This window comes from Anomaloglossus baeobatrachus, chromosome 3, assembly GCF_048569485.1.
Source record: "Anomaloglossus baeobatrachus isolate aAnoBae1 chromosome 3, aAnoBae1.hap1, whole genome shotgun sequence".
NCBI lineage: Eukaryota > Metazoa > Chordata > Amphibia > Anura > Aromobatidae > Anomaloglossus > Anomaloglossus baeobatrachus.
The window spans coordinates 648054304-648067999 of NC_134355.1; positions in this window are offsets into that span (position 1 = coordinate 648054304).

Genomic DNA, 13696 nt, shown 5'->3' on the forward strand with positions numbered 1-13696 from the left:
GCCACACAAAGCAATTACACTAAAAAGTGTAAGGCCCCTCCCCTTCTGGCTATACACCCCCAGTGGGATCACTGGCTCACCAGTTTTCTGCTTTGTGCGAAGGAGGTCAGACATCCACGCATAGCTCCACTGTTTAGTCAGCAGTAGCTGCTGACTATGTCGGATGGAAGAAAAGAGGGCCCATATACGGCCCCCAGCATGCTCCCTTCTTACCCCACTTGTGGTTCGTAAGGTTGAGGTACCCATTGCGGGTACGGAGGCTGGAGCCCACATGCTGCTTTCCTTCCCCATCCCCCTGAGGGGCTCTGTGGAAGTGGGATCTTACCGGCCCCCAAGCCCTGAGGCCGGGCTCCATCCACAGACCCAGAGAACCTGATGGATACGGAGCTGTGTACCATTCAGGGACAAGGCCCTGCAACTTCCAGGTACTCTGTGTCCCCGTGCAGACAGGCACGCACACGCCAGACTTGCTGGGTGTGTTAGTGCGCCGGGGACAGTAACGCTGGGGTTTTGAGTCACAGCAGCTTAGCTGTGTGACTTCATTTGCTGGGAACTACCGCGCCGGCCACTCTCGGAGCGGCGGCGCGGCTGGGACTTGTAGTGCGCCGGGGACTTAGCGCCGACCGCGCTTTTACGGCGGCGGCGCTTATAAATTTAGTCCCCGGCTTTTGCGGCCTAGCTTCGCTTCGTTCCCGCCCCCTCCCTGTCAATCAGGGAAGGGGAGAGACGCTGTACGTTTACTCAGCGCCGAGGGCTGGAGCCTTATTTACATGCTCCAGCCCTCTCACTTGGCACAGTGGGACGCAGGTTTCCCGCTTTTGGTCTGGCACGCCCAGGGCCCGCCCCCCCCCTCCACAGGACGCCGGCAGCCATTCCTGCATGCAGTTCTGGCTGGAGGACGGACACAGGCTCTGGGAGACCCAAGACTAGGGATTTCTGGCGACCACACACCCGCGTTTAGCGGGCGGTAAGCAGCACTTTAGTGCTGGCCCCTCTTGTGCCACAGTGTGTATTGGTGTACGTTTTCCTGTACCAGATATCTATATATATATATACTGCACTGTACGGTCGCTTCTTGGCTGTATACCCTATATTGCTCTGGGAAGACAACAACATGTCATCCACAAAACGCAAGGGTGCCAAGGCACGGGCTGTATACACTGCTTGTACAGCATGTGGGGCTAATCTACCAGCAGGCTCCAACGACTCTCGTGTGCAATGTTCAGTCCCAGTGGCACTTCGTCAGCCAGAGCCTATGGTGGTAGTAGCCCAGGCAGAGACGCCTGTGAACCCTGCCCCGGTGACGGGGTCAGAATTTGCAGTCTTTGCTGATAAAATGTCTGTGACTATGACAAAAATCCTGGAGACCTTGCAGTCCAGGCCAGTTGCTCAGACCATGGACACTACTGTCCCTATGTTCCCCGGTCCCCCTCAGTTGGAACTAATCCGTACTTCACGGGGGTCCCAGGCATCACTGGCTGAGGGCTCTGACTCCGATGACAGTCCCAGGCCGCCTAAGCGGGCTCGCTGGGAGAGACCCTCCACGTCATCACGCGGGTCAGGGTCTCAGCGAGAAGGGTCTCTATATGATGAGACAGAGGTGGGTGATCAGGAGTCTAGCCCTGACACCGCACTCAATTTGGATACGCCAGATGGTGACGCCATGGTAAATGACCTTATAGCGGCCATCAATAGGCTGTTGGATATTTCTCCCCCAGCCCCTTCAGCAGAGGAGGCAGCTGCACAGCAGGAGAAATTCCATTTCCTGTATCCCAAGCGTAAATTGAGCACTTTTCTGGACCACTCTGACTTCAGAGCATCAATCCAGAAACACCATGCTTATCCGGACAAGCGTTTTTCCAAACGTCTTAAGGATACACGTTATCCCTTTCCCCCTGACGTGGTCAAACGCTGGACCCAGTGTCCAAAAGTGGACCCTCCAATTTCCAGGCTGGCAGCTAGATCCATAGTGGCAGTGGAGGATGGGGCTTCACTTAAAGATGCCAATGACAGACAGATGGACCTTTGGTTGAAATCTGTCTATGAAGCTATTGGCGCGTCGTTTGCTCCAGCATTCGCGGCCGTGTGGGCGCTCCAAGCTATTTCAGCTGGTTTGGCACAGGTGGACTCTTTCATACGTCCAGCAGTGCCGCAAGTGGCGTCCTTAACTACGCAAATGACTGCGTTTGCGACCTACGCTATTAATGCGGTACTGGACTCTACGAGCCGTACCGCAATGGCTTCCGCTAACTCTGTAGTTTTGCGCAGAGCCTTGTGGTTAAAGGAATGGAAAGCAGATTCTGCTTCTAAAAAATGTTTAACCAGCTTGCCATTATCTGGAGACAGACTGTTTGGTGAGCAATTGGCGGAAATCATTAAACAGTCCAAAGGTAAGGACTCTTCCTTACCCCAGCCCAGATCAAGCAAACCTCAACAGAGGAAGTGGCAATCAAAGTTTCGGTCCTTTCGAGGCTCGGGCAAGCCCCAGTTCGCCTCGTCCAAAGGGACTCAGAAAGAGCAAAGGAGCTCTGATTCCTGGCGGGCTCACTCACGCCCCAAGAAAGCAGCCGGAGGTACCGCTTCCAAGGCGGCTGCCTCATGACTTTCGGCCGCCTCCCTCCGCATCCTCGGTCGGTGGCAGGCTCTCCCGCTTTTGCGACATTTGGCTGCCACAGGTCAAAGACCGGTGGGTAACAGACATTTTGTCTCACGGGTACAGGATAGAGTTCAGTTCTCGTCCTCCGCCTCGGTTCTTCAGAACTTCCCCACATCCCGACCGAGCAGATGCCCTTCTGCAGGCGGTGAATTCTCTAAGAGCAGAAGGAGTGGTGGTCCCTGTTCCTCTTCAGGAACAAGGACAAGGTTTTTACTCCAATCTCTTTGTGGTGCCAAAAAAGGACGGCTCATTCCGTCCTGTTCTGGACCTAAAACTGCTCAACAAGCATGTGAACGCCAGGCGGTTCCGGATGGAATCCCTCCGCTCAGTCATTGCCTCAATGTCTCAAGGAGATTTCCTAGCATCAATAGACATCAAAGATGCTTATCTCCACGTGCCGATTGCTACAGAGCACCAACGTTTTCTACGCTTCGTGATAGGAGACGACCATCTAAAGTTCGTAGCTCTGCCATTTGGTCTGGCGACAGCCCCACGGGTGTTCACCAAGGTCATGGCGGCAGTGGTAGCAGTCTTGCACTCTCAGGGACACTCTGTGATCCCTTACTTGGACGATCTACTTGTCAAGGCACCCTCTCAGGAGGCATGCCAACTCAGCCTGAATGTTGCACTGGAGACTCTCCAGACGTTCGGGTGGATCATCAACTTCTCAAAGTCAAATCTGTCACCGACCCAATCGCTAACGTATCTTGGCATGGAGTTTCATACTCTCTCAGCGATAGTGAAGCTTCCGCTGGACAAGCAGAGGTCACTACAGACTGGGGTGCAGGCTCTCCTTCAAAGTCAGTCGCACTCCTTAAGACGCCTCATGCACTTCCTCGGGAAGATGGTGGCGGCAATGGAGGCGGTTCCGTTTGCGCAGTTTCATCTGCGCCCACTTCAATGGGACATTCTCCGCCAATGGGACGGGAAGTCAACATCCCTGGACAGGAAAGTCTCCCTTTCCCAGACGGCCAAAGACTCTCTGCAGTGGTGGCTTCTTCCCACCTCATTATCACAGGGAAGATCCTTCCTACCACCGTCCTGGGCGGTGGTCACGACAGACGCGAGTCTCTCAGGGTGGGGAGCAGTTTTTCTCCACCACAGGGCTCAGGGTACGTGGACTCAGCAGGAGTCCACCCTTCCGATCAATGTTCTGGAGATCAGAGCAGTGTATCTTGCCCTACTAGCCTTCCAGCAGTGGCTGGAAGGAAAGCAGATCCGAATCCAGTCGGACAACTCCACAGCGGTGGCATACATCAACCACCAAGGGGGGACTCGCAGTCGGCAAGCCTTCCAGGAAGTCCGGCGGATCCTGATGTGGGTGGAAGCCACGGCCTCCACCATATCCGCAGTTCACATCCCCGGCGTAGAAAACTGGGAAGCAGACTTCCTCAGTCGCCAGGGCATGGACGCAGGGGAATGGTCCCTTCACCCGGAAGTGTTTCAGGAAATCTGTCGCCGCTGGGGCAGGCCGGACGTCGATCTAATGGCATCCCGGCACAACAACAAGGTCCCGACCTTCATGGCACGGTCTCGCGATCACAGAGCTCTGGCGGCAGACGCCTTAGTGCAAGATTGGTCGCAGTTCCGGCTCCCGTATGTGTTTCCACCTCTGGCACTCTTGCCCAGGGTGCTACGCAAGATCAGATCCGACTGCAGCCGCGTCATACTCGTCGCCCCAGACTGGCCAAGGAGGGCGTGGTATCCGGATCTGTGGCGTCTCACGGTCGGCCAACCGTGGGCACTACCAGACAGACCAGACTTGCTGTCCCAAGGGCCGTTTTTCCATCGGAATTCCGCGGCCCTGAACCTGACTGTGTGGCCATTGAGTCCTGGATCCTAGCGTCTTCAGGATTATCCCAAGGGGTCGTTGCCACCATGAGACAGGCTAGGAAGCCCACGTCCGCTAAGATCTACCACAGAACGTGGAGGATATTCTTATCCTGGTGCTCTGCTCAGGGAGTGTCTCCCTGGCCATTTGCATTGCCTACCTTTTCTTTCTTTCCTACAATCTGGGTTAGAAAAAGGTTTGTCGCTCGGCTCCCTTAAGGGGCAAGTCTCGGCGCTATCCGTCTTTTTTCAGAAGCGTCTAGCACGACTCTCTAAGGTGCGCACGTTCCTGCAGGGGGTTTGTCATATCGTACCCCCGTACAAGCGACCATTAGATCCATAGGACCTGAACAGGGTGCTAGTTGCCCTCCAGAAGCCGCCCTTCGAGCCTCTGAGGGAGGTTTCACTTTCTAGACTGTCACAGAAAGTGGCTTTTCTGGTAGCGATCACATCTCTTCGGAGAGTGTCTGAGCTAGCAGCGCTGTCATCCAAGGCTCCCTTCCTGGTCTTCCACCAGGACAAGGTAGTGCTGCGCCCCATTCAGGAGTTTCTCCCGAAGGTGGTATCCTCTTTTCATCTTAATCAGGATATCTCTTTGCCTTCTTTTTGTCCTCATGCAGTTCATCGGTATGAGAAGGATTTACATTTGTTAGATCTGGTGCGAGCACTCAGAATCTACATTTCCCGCACGGCGCCCCTGCGCCGTTCGGATGCACTCTTTGTCCTTGTCGCTGGTAAGCGCAAGGGGTCGCAGGCTTCTAAGGCCACCCTGGCTCGATGGATCAAAGAACCAATTCTTGAAGCCTACCGTTCTGCTGGGCTTCCGGTTCCATCAGGGCTGAAGGCCCATTCTACCAGAGCCGTGGGTGCGTCCTGGGCATTGCGTCACCAGGCTACGGCTCAACAGGTGTGCCAGGCAGCTACCTGGTCGAGTCTGCACACTTTCACCAAACATTATCAGGTGCATACCTATGCGTCGGCGGACGCCAGCCTAGGTAGAAGAGTCCTGCAGGCGGCAGTTGCCTCCCCGTAGGGGAGGACTGTCTTTGCAGCTCTAACATGAGGTATTTCTTTACCCACCCAGGGACAGCTTTTGGACGTCCCAATCGTCTGGGTCTCCCAATGGAGCGCCGAAGAAGAAGGGAATTTTGTTACTTACCGTAAATTCCTTTTCTTCTAGCTCCTATTGGGAGACCCAGCACCCGCCCTGTTGTCCTTCGGGATTTTTGGTTGTTTTTCGGGTACACATGTTGTTCATGTTGAATGGTTTTCAGTTCTCCGAGGTTATTTCGGAGTGAATTTGTTTAAACCAGTTATTGGCTTTCCTCCTTCTTGCTTTTGCACTAAAACTGGTGAGCCAGTGATCCCACTGGGGGTGTATAGCCAGAAGGGGAGGGGCCTTACACTTTTTAGTGTAATTGCTTTGTGTGGCCTCCGGAGGCAGTGCTATACACCCAATCGTCTGGGTCTCCCAATAGGAGCTAGAAGAAAAGGAATTTACGGTAAGTAACAAAATTCCCTTCTCTGCAGCATAAACCGACCTGTGAAGCAGCTTCCCGAGCCTCAGCATGTCAATTTATGTTGCGTAGATGAGTGTTCTCTGCAGGTAGAATAGAGCTCCACAGCAGCCTGAACCCAAATCGTGGGCATGGGCAGCTGCGTTCTCCCGTGGGAAACACTCACATCTCTGCAGGAAGGCTGACACTGTGTACTAGACGCCGTGTCGCTGGATCATGGCCACATAGCCCAACAGTGAGAATATTGTTGCTACAGCTACATTTTGGAGGAAGTAGCTGTGGATTCAAAATGATTAATATACTCCTGAATAAAATCCTTGAGGGGTGCAGATTCCAAAATGGGGTCACTTGTGGGGGTTTTCTGACGTATAGGTACCCAAGTCTTAAAAAACGCACCTAAAAAAACGCATGGAAAACACATGAAAAACGCATGCGTTTTCGATGCGTTGTTTCTCAAAAAGCATTGTTTACAATTCTCCCCTCTGCCAGAGGGTGCGTTTTTTTTCCGCGCGGAACAAAAAGCAACGTGTGCACATACCCTTAGGTTACATCCGCTCTATAAGTATTTGATGATGCATCCCCCCGCAGTGTTTTCTTTATCGTTCCTTTGGGAGACCCTGACCTTGGGTGTTTAGCTTCTGCCTCCGGAGGACACACAAAGTACTACACTCAAAAGTGTAGCTCCTCCCTCTGAGCTTATACACCCCCTGGTGAGCAGACCCAGCCAGTTTATCGCTTTGTGTTCAGGAGGCATACACCCACACATGCATTCTCATATGATTTTTTCCTTTTGGAATGAGTTTGAAGAACTGCGGGTCCACGTCTGGACCCCCGGCATGTCCCTTCTCACCCCACTGTGTCGGCGGTGTTGTAAGGTTGATTTCCTAGGCTGGAGCCTTACATGCCGTGCTCCTTCACCATCCCTCCTGGGCTCTGGCTTGAAGTGGGAGCCAGCACGGTCTCCATGCCTGGCAGGAGACCGGTCTCCATCCGCAGCCCTTCAGGACCCTACTGGACCGGAGCACTCATCCCCAGGGACCTGGCCCTGCGTCTCAGCAGCTAAGTACCTGAGGCGTTTATATTTGGGGGTCCCTGTGCTGTATTGTTTGGGGAGAGTGTGCTTGTTGTATTTACTGACATTTCTGGCGGGTTCTCTAGCTATCGCCCGAGAACCGCGCCGATTGTGCCTGCTCGTCGGCCTCGCCGCTCAAATTTAGGCCCCGGCTTCGCCGGAGGCCTAGTTTAGTTTTCACTGCCCTCACATGTCACTCATGCAGAGGGAAAGCGAGGCTCCTCCCGGCGGCCGTTCTGCACAAGGGAGGGACACTCCCCACTGCTGTGCGTGTCCCTCCCCTGTAGGTCTCTATGGCCCTCCAGATCCCGCTCTTCATGCAAGTCCCGCCCCCTCTCTTCGCTCCGGCGGCCATTTTCTCAGCGTTCACTCAGCGCTGGTCTCTGCATCCCTGCTGAGGTGCTGTGTTTGGGGGTCCGGGCTTCGGGATCTGGAGGGCACACAACACCGCTCTGCACAGCACAGCGGTCTGGTAAGCCACAACCGGTTCTGGTTGTGGATCTCTGATATACTCTCTGGGGTTCATTCTCTGGCAGAACCCCCACTTCAGCAGCATGTCTCACACGAGGAGCAAGGCTCCAAAGCTTTACTCTGTATGCGCTGCATGTAAGCTCCTGCTGCCTGAACCGAGCACCTATCCACATTGTTACATAGTTACTTAGGTTGAAAAAAGACCTAGGTCCATCTAGTTCAACCTTCCTCCACCAGTTCTACATTTAGTCACTAAGTCATTTATAACCAACAATGTTTTGTACTGAGGAAATCATCCAGCCCTTTTTTAAAAGCTGTTATAGTATCTGCCATTACTACCTCTTGTGGTAGGGCATTCCACAGTCTGACTGCTCGAACTGTAAAGAACCCTTTCCTATTTAGCTGTTGGAATCGCTTTTCTTCCACTCGCAGTGAGTGCCCCCTGGTCCTTAGTAGTGTCTTTGGAAGAAATAAGTCATGTGCCAGTCCTTTATATTGACCACACATGTATTTATACATATAAATGAGATCTCCTCTGAGACGTCTTTTTTCTAAGCTAAACATATCTAACTTTTTCAACCTGTCATCATATGGGAGGCCTTCCATTCCTTGTAATAGTCTAGTTGCCCGCCTTTGAACTGACTCTAACTTCTGAATGTCCTTTTTAAAATGTGGAGCCCAAAACTGGATCCCGTATTCCAGATGTGGCCTTACAAGTGATTTATAGAGGGGTAACAATACGTTGGGATCACGGGATCTAATCTCTCTTTATACACCCTAAAATCTTGTTTGCTTTAGCAGCTGCTGCCTGACATTGAGTGCTGCTGCTCAGCTTATTTGTAATGAGAATACCCAAGTCCTTCTCCTGTTCTGTAGTCCCGAGTTTACTTCCATTTAATGTATACGCAGCTATAGGATTACTCCACCCTAGGTGCATTACTTTACATTTATCAACATTAAATCTCATTTGCCAAGTATCTGCCCATTCTGACATCTTATCCAGATCTTTTTGTAATATTGTACTATCCAGGTCAGTTTTTAATATCCTACATAGTTTGGTGTCATCGGCAAAGACTGACACTGTACTATCAATCCCATCCACAAGGTCATTAATAAAGAGATTAAAAAGAATCGGTCCAAGCACAGATCCCTGCGGCACCCCACTGCTGACTATAGCCCATTTAGAGAATGTACCATTTATGACTACTCTTTGTTTCCTATCTTTTAGCCAATTTCTTACCCAGTTGCATATTGTGTCCCCTAGTCCTTCTGGAGCTTTAGTATAAGGCTATTATGTGGTACAGTATCAAATGCCTTTGCAAAGTCCAAATAAATCACATCAGCTGCATTGCCAATATCCAGGTTTGAACTTAACCCCCTCATAGAACCCCAACAGGTTGGTTAGACACGACTTATCTTTCATGAATCCATGCTGTTTGTCAGTTATCATATTATTTTCTGCAATATATTTTTGCATGTCATCCCTTAAAATGCCCTCTCAAACTTTGCATACTACTGATGTCAGGCTTACTGGACGGTAGTTACCTGGATCTACCCTCTTACCTTTCTTAAATATCGGTACCACATCAGCAATCCTCCAATCCTGAGGCACCAACCCTGTTACAAGTGAGTCTAAAAAGATGAGATACAGCGGTCTGTCGATTACGGAGCTCAATTCCCTCAATATTCGTGGATGAATGCCATCTGGCCAGGGGATTTGTCAATGTTTAATTTACTCAGACGTAGGCGTACTTCATCTTGTGTTAAATTAATTATATCGGGTGGTGGACTTTGATTTTTCACTTGTTGAATGATCCCTGGTACAGTCAGTTCCTTGGTGAATACAGATGAGAAATGCCTAGTTAATATCTCAGTCTATTGTTTGTCCTCTATAACTAACTTGTTATATTTCAAGGGGCCGATACTATCCTTTATTTTCCTTTTGGCATTAATGTATTTATAAAAGATTTTGGGATTTATTTTAATGTCATTGGCGATTTTTGTTTCAGTAGCTAGTTTTGCTTGTTTGATTTCTTTTTTACATTTCCTATTGATATCTTTATACTTCTGAAATGCTATTTCTGTATTCTCAGCCTTCAAGATTTTAAATGCCCTTTGTTTTTGTTTTATTATACTTTGTACAGTCTTATTTATCCATAGTGGTTTCTTTTTATTCCTGGACATTTTATTACCAGAGGGTATACGTTTTTTACAGGACTCTAGTAGTATATCCTTAAACTTACCCCATTTATGTTCGGTATCCCCAGTTACCATGACTTTGTCCCAATCTACACATTTAAGCTCTTCCCTTAATTTGTTGAAATCAGCTTTCCTAAAATTCCAGGTTTTAGCATTCCCCCTTTGAAATGTTCTATTGAATATTATGTTGAAGCTTACCATATTATGATCGCTGGTGCCCAAGTGCTCCCGGACCTGTAGATCTGAAATTGTATCCGGTCTATTTGACAGGACCAGATCTAGCAAATTATCTCCCCTGGTCGGTTCACCTACCATCTGAGAGAGGAAATGGTCTTGAATAGTAGATAAGAACTTACAGCTTTTAGCAGAACCAGAAGATTCTATGTCCCACCGAATGTCTGGATAGTTGAAATCCCCCATAATAAGAACCCGATTATTATTATTAGCTGCCTTTTCAATTTGTTCCAGCATTTCACCCTCTATTTGTTCAGGTATGTTAGGAGGCTTATAGCAAACTCCAATTAGCATTTTTCCATTATTCTCCTCCCCATGTACATTTACCCATACTGACTCTACATTGTTGCTGTTCCCCTCAATGTCATCATACAACACAGGTTTTAGGTTAGATTTAATAAATATACACACCCCACCACCTTTTTGGCCTTTCCTGTCCTTCCTAAATGTACTATAACCCTGTATGTTTGTCACCCAGTCATGGCTTTCATCCAGCCAGGTTTCCGTAATGCCCACCACATCATAATCCATGGTTGACATAAGAGTCTCCAATTCATTCATTTTGTTTGCAAGACTTCTTGCATTTGCCAGTAGACATTTAATCCTATTAACACCTTTATTAAGGCCCCGTCACACTAAGCAACATCGCTAGCAACATCGCTGGTAACGAACAACTTTTGTGACGTTGCTAGCGATGTTGCTGTGTGTGACATCCAGCAACAACCTGGCCCCTGCTGTGAGGTCGTTGGTTGTTGCTGAATGTCCTGGGCCATTTTTTAGTTGTTGCTGTCCTGCTGTGAAGCACAGATCGCTGTGTGTGACAGCGAGACAGCAACAACTAAATGTGCAGGCAGCAGGAGCCGGCTTCTGCTGAGGCTGGTAACCAATGTAAACATCGGGTAACCAAGAAGCCCTGTCCTTGGTTACCCGATATTTACCTTTGATACCAGCCTCCTCCGCTCTCACTGCCTGTGCTGCCGGCTCCAGCTCTGTGCACATGTAGCTGCAGCACACATCAGGTAATTAACCCGATGTGTGCTGTAACTAGGAGAGCAAGGAGCCAGCACTAAGCATTGTGCGCTGCTCCCTGCTCTGTGCACATTTAGCTGCAGCACACATCAGGCAATTAACCCGATGTGTGCTGTAACTAGGAGAGCAAGGAGCCAGCGCTAAGCATTGTGCGCTGCTCCCTGCTCTGTGCACATTTAGCTGCAGCACACATCGGGTTAATTAACCTGATGTGTGCTGTAACTAGGAGACTGGGGGCTGGTCACTGGTTGCTGGTGAGCTCACCAGCAACTCGTGTAGCCATGCTCCAGCGATCCCTGCCAGGTCAGGTTGCTGGTGGGATCGCTGGAGCGTCGCAGTGTGACAGCTCACCAGCAACCTCCTAGCAACTTACCAGCGATCCCTATCGTTGTTGGGATCGCTGGTAAGTTGCTTAGTGTGACTGGACCTTAACTCCTAGCCTCCCTACGTTCCTTGTATGTCCCATCCCCCCCTAATCCTTCATTGACCCCTACCGTCTCCCTGTCTCTATCTGCTCTTATCTATCCCCTTATTTGCTCCACTACCCTCCCTCCCCCCCCCGATCCTAGTTTAAAAGCTCCTCCATCCGTCTGACCATTTTCTCCCCCAGCACAGCTGCACCTTCCCCATTGAGGTGCAGCCCGTCCCTACTGTAGAGCCTGTAGCCGACTGAGAAGTCGGCCCAGTTCTCCATGAACCCGAACCCTTCCTTCCTGCACCAATTTCTAAGCCACATATTTATCTCCCTAAGCTCCCGCTGTCTTTCTAGTGACGCTCGTGGCACCGGTAGTATTTCTGAAAACACCACCTTGGAGGTCCTGGACTTCAGCTTCTCTCCTAGTTCCCTGTAATCTTTTTTAAGGACCTTCCACCTGCCTCTAACTTTGTCATTAGTACCAATGTGCACCATGACCGCTGGGTTTTCCCCAGCCCCACCCAGCAATCTGTCTATCCGATCCACAATATGCCGAACCCGAGCACCCGGCAGACAACACACTGTTCGGCATTCACGGTCTCGGCGACAGATGACCCTGTCTGTCCGCCTAATTATAGAGTCCCCTACCACCAACATCTGTCTGGGCTTTGCTGCACTCCTTTTTCCCTCCTTCCTACAGCAGTTGTTTTCCTGGTTGCTAGGAGCAACATCCTGCTGTAGTGACCCTAGTCCAGGCCCTTCGTTCCTAATATCAGCCAAACAGGCATATTTACTAGGTTGTGCCAGGTCAGGACTAGGCTCCCTGACACTTTTCCACCTACCTCTTCTTCTAACTGTTACCCAGCTACCTACCTCTGGGTCCTGATCTTCGCCACCTCCACCCTCCTCCATATCACTGGCCCCAGCCAGAGAAAGCTCAGTGAGCTCTAAACTCCTCTCCAGGTTTGCAATGCCCCTTAGTGTTGCAAGCTGCTTATTTAGATCAGTTACCTTGGCTTCCAAATACGCAACATGCTTGCATCGAGTGCAGACATAGTCACCCTCGAACGGCTGCTCAAGGCATGCATACATCTGACAAGATACACACCTGGTAGCATTGTCCATGGAGCACCTATTAAATGGGGATAAACGTTAAAGTAGTAAAACAAAGAGAAAAAAAAAAACCCAATGGAAAACGTATAAGGATAAATTCAAACTATGTTCTTGTGTCAAACTATGTAATTGTGTTGAAACTATGCACTTATCTTAAATTCAGCATTTTACTTCAGTTCAGCACCTCGCACGCTCAGCACCTCGCTTGCACTGGGTGGTTTATATAGATGTACAATGACTATCAGAAGCTGCTAGAAGCTTCTAGAAACAGGTGTGACTAATCCTACTAATTAAATCACAAGACTAACTTTTTTTTTTTTCCCCTTTTCACAGAATCACAAACAGACACACAATTCCCTAATGAAATTTAACAATTACAGTTATCACCACTATGTAATTGTGTTGAAACTATGCACTTATCTTAAATTCAGCACTTTACTTCAGTTGAGCACCTCGCACGCTCAGCACCTCGCTTGCACTGGGTGGTTTATATAAATGTACAATGACTATCAGAAGCTGCTAGAAGCTTCTAGAAACAGGTGTGACTAATCCTACTAATTAAATCACAAGACTAACTTTTTTTTTTTTCCCTTTTCACAGAATCACAAACAGACACACAATTCCCTAATGAAATTCAACAATTACAGTTATCACCACTATGTAATTGTGTTGAAACTATGCACTTATCTTAAATTCAGCACTTTACTTCAGTTCAGCACCTCGCACGCTCAGCATTGTGATGCCTGCTCTACCTTGGCCACAGCCTGGAGTCTCACCCCCAGTGGTCTCTCAGGCTGCTCCTGCTCCTGTGGCTGAACCCCCGGCTTGGGTAGAATCCTTTTCTAGGTCTATCTCCCAGTCTTTTGCTGAGTCCATGGGACTTCTGTCCAGGACTTTGCAGAATCTGCATCAGCCCCCCTCACAGGGTGCCTCTGCTGCTAGGTCTCTCTCAGGACCGGAGCTCACAGAGGATTCATCCTCAGGTCCCAGACCCCGTCCTCCTGAGAAGAGACGTAGGGTTCCCTCTCCCTCCTCCTCCCGCGGCTCTGATTCAAGAGCGGGCTTGCAGGATGAGGAGGATGCCTTTACAGGGGGTTCGGAGGCTAACTCCATGTACCCCATTGATCTGTCCGAAAGTGACTCAGATCTTAGTGACTTGA